The sequence below is a fragment of the Austrofundulus limnaeus genome, unplaced genomic scaffold (genome assembly GCF_001266775.1).
Source record: "Austrofundulus limnaeus strain Quisiro unplaced genomic scaffold, Austrofundulus_limnaeus-1.0 Scaffold176, whole genome shotgun sequence".
NCBI classification, from domain to species: domain Eukaryota; kingdom Metazoa; phylum Chordata; class Actinopteri; order Cyprinodontiformes; family Rivulidae; genus Austrofundulus; species Austrofundulus limnaeus.
Window position 1 is genome coordinate 264252 of NW_013952578.1, and position 3473 is coordinate 267724.

The 3473-nt window shown below is 40.2% G+C and overlaps 1 long non-coding RNA gene across 2 annotated transcripts in view; it reads left to right on the top strand.

The window, feature by feature from the left end:
- LOC106524112 (uncharacterized) overlaps positions 1-2252 on the top strand; it is a 53738-nt gene extending 51486 nt beyond the window's left edge. For both annotated transcript variants that reach the window (XR_001310969.1, XR_001310970.1), the window contains exon 4: positions 2127-2252. This is a non-coding gene — a long non-coding RNA (uncharacterized LOC106524112). The remainder of the gene's footprint in view (positions 1-2126) is intronic.
- Positions 2253-3473: the final 1221 nt, after the last annotated feature.

Below are 3473 nucleotides of genomic sequence, written 5' to 3' on the forward strand. Positions count from 1 at the left end.
AAAAAACTCCCTTTTTAACAGGAAGAAACCTCCAGCAGAACCAGAACCAGGCTCAGGACAGGCGGCCATCTGCCAGCTGGATTTGGGGGACAGGAAAGAGACACAGATAAACACAGAACGACTGGTCCAGGTGTATTTTCTTCTGGAAGGTGACGTTCACACCGCAGGAAAATGCAACCCATTTCTGATTTTTTTTGTGACAGCCTGAATGCGATAAATTAGATTATTCAAATCTGAACCAGCAGGCCTTTTTAGTATGTGGTATTGAATCAAGATACATATCTGATGTTTTTCAAAGCAACTGCAGTATGAACGCTCGTGTCACATTCCATCCAACGCTTTCATCAGTGAGGTGGGGGTGAAGGATCACACACTAACCTGGAGTCACGCTTTTTAAATTTGTAGCTCCATGTGTTTACAGCTCCAAAACAGAAGTCCAGTTGCTTCATCTTTTTACATTTTATTTTCCATGTAGATAACATCCAGACTCGGTCGCGGAGCGTATTGATCCTAAATTTGCTCAGTCGATACTTTATTTCCAGAACACTGCTTCGTTTCAAAAATAAAACTCTTCACCGGAACATCCAGGTCAGAGGCAGGTTCAGATATAAACACTGAATTAAACAAGTATGTCAGATAATTATTTAATCAGCTCTGATTGGACAACAACTTATGCTAACTCTGTGAACAAACAGCCGGCTGAATGAGACATCACGTCTGTGCATGTGGGTCACATCAGTGTCAAGTTCACACTGGAGTCTGATGGAGGTCACATTTAAAATGTAATTTGAACGTTAAAGCCATTTTTTTTTTTCAAAAAATCAGAACTCCGTTAAAGTAAACAGGATTGGTCTAAGCCAGGTGTGCCCAACCAGTTGATCGCGATCTACCGGTCGATCTTTGGCTGGTTCCAGTCGATCACGAGACTTGCAGAACGCAACCTTGTTTATTTAACATTCCAGCCTTAAAAGCGCTCCCTCCGCCCTCCCCCTCTTGTAAATTCTCACAGACCTAGTCTCGCAAGTTTTGAGTCAGAACTTGATCTCGCAGGACTTTATGTTCACGTGTTCAAAACATAGTAGAGAGGAGTTGTTGATCACTATTGCGGGAAAAAAATGAACGAAAAATGAGCTTACAAGCAAAAAAAAAAAAAAGCATTTTCACCTGGAGTTGGAAGAGGATTCGTATGTAATTCGAACGCTGCATTTTCCAAAAAGGATAATGTGGAACGGCATTTCAAAATAATGCACAAATGCTACGAGACGGATTCCCTCCTAAAACCAAGCTCAGAAAGTTCATGAGCTGAAGAACAAGCTTTGCAGCACAGCATCGATTTTCATTCAGCCCAACACCAAAGCAAAGGTAAGACTGCTAATGTAGCCGCATCCTGGCTCAACACAAAAACAGTCTTTCAYCGATGATGAAGTTATGAAAGAAGCGTTTGAGGCTGCAAACGTGTTTTTCTGTGATTTTAAAAACAAAACTGAGATTATGGCTGCTATCAAAGARGTGCAGTTGTCCAGGAATTGATGACATTGTGTACAAATTTGTGTCCGTGTTTCCGCTGGACTGCTCTGGTGTTGAAAATGATGTTTTGACTCTGCAAAAATGACATTGGGATCAAATCCAGAGCAACAAGTTGCATGGATGGAGAGTTCTGCAATCTGCTGTCAGAGGAAACGTATCCCACCATCAGAAGTGGTGCTTTGAACTTGGTAGCACTTTTTAGATCAAGCTACCTTTGTGAGTCTGCTTTTTCACACATGAAAATCATCAAATCCAAGAACAGATCCACAAAGACTGATGACATCTAGAGACCTGCCTACACCTCAACCACCTCATACTGCCCACCTATGAGACTCTGGCCTCCTCTCAGTGTCAGAAGTCCCACTAAGATAGAGACACTTTATTTTTATATAGCTTGCATAAAAAGTTGTCTCCTCTAGACTTGTCACAATGTGTCTGTATGTTGTTGTTTTTTATTARATTTTAGACCAGACTACTGTGTTATGCACTGACTGGCATCTTTGTCGTATTTATTTATTTATTTTGCAGTTTGGGTGTGCCCTTGTTTTCCGTACCTAACTTGGCTGTGTGTGTGTGTGTGTGTGTGTCTTGTCTGATAGGTGGTGAACAGGTGGGCCTCTCTGAATGGTCCTTTGGAGCCGGCAGTCTGAACCAGTGAGGGACTGAGCTCTTCAGCACCTTCAGATGACACACCATCCTGCATGCTGGCTGGATTGACTTGTCCACGGCCACTTCACATGTGTTTGTTAACCCTTGGTTATGATCCACTCAAAAATGAGATATTTTTGTTTCAATGTTAGGGCATGAAAGGATTAATTATTTTAAACACACCTTGGCATGTGTGTAAAACACCATCTAAATTTTCAGTTTTATGTGACAGATTGTATTTTAACCCTCACATTTCCWTGTGCAAAGGACATGAATTTTGTGAATTTCCAACTGTCCCTGCTCACTGGCACGTGAAATGTAACTAATATTTTGGTGTAATTCAAAGCAGAATGTTCCCCTCTACCAAAGGTTACGCCCACATTTTCAAAATTATTATTTATGTTAATTTTTTGGCGATTTTTCTGAGTGTATCATTTTTTTCTGATACACCCTGTATAAAGAATCTTGTGAAGTCATCACTACTTAGAGTTATAGGGATACATGGCTCAACAGAGATAGGACTTTTTATTGGTCTAGCTACAGTACTGAACAGAAACCTGGGATAGTTTTTATTCTCTTCTATTAAAGATGAATATTATACAGTTCTAGCTTTACAAAGGGCTTTCCTCTGTGTTAGCAGGCTGTCTCTKCAAGTAAAGTAAAATTCTTCTATGTTAGTGGAGCGCCATTTTCTCTCCAGTTCTCTAGATTTGAAGTGAGGATTTAATGTGCGTAACTCTGAATTAAACCAAGCAGTCGGCCTCTTCTGATRGATTACTTTCTTTTTCAGAGGAGCAATTTCATCAAGAGAGGTTTGCAGTAAAGTTGTAACATTATCAATAAGCGCGAGAATGTTTGAGCTAGCAGCTGGTTTAGGAAGCTCCAAGACAGTCAAAGCTGAATGATAACATTGGTTCTTGCAAATGTTATTTCATAAACCTTTGCACCGTTTTCTAATTTCTCACAACAGGATYTGCACAGACTCAGTGGCCACATTATRAGGTACATAATGCTAAAACTAGGCTGGAGCCACTCTGCCTTCTGAACAGCCTTAATTCTTCATGGCAGCAAGCTGTTGGAAACATTCCTCAGAGAGTCTGGTCCATTTTGACACAAGATAAGATTTGCCTTTGTTCATCCCTGAGGGGGAAATTCACAGTGTTAGGATGACATTTGACAGGTAGAGTACAGATAGCCCACATCAAATTTATATTYTACTTAAAAAACTAAATGAAGTAAAAATAGAATAAATTAAATGAGATGGAGCTTCTTGATATGTACATATTGTACAGATTTGT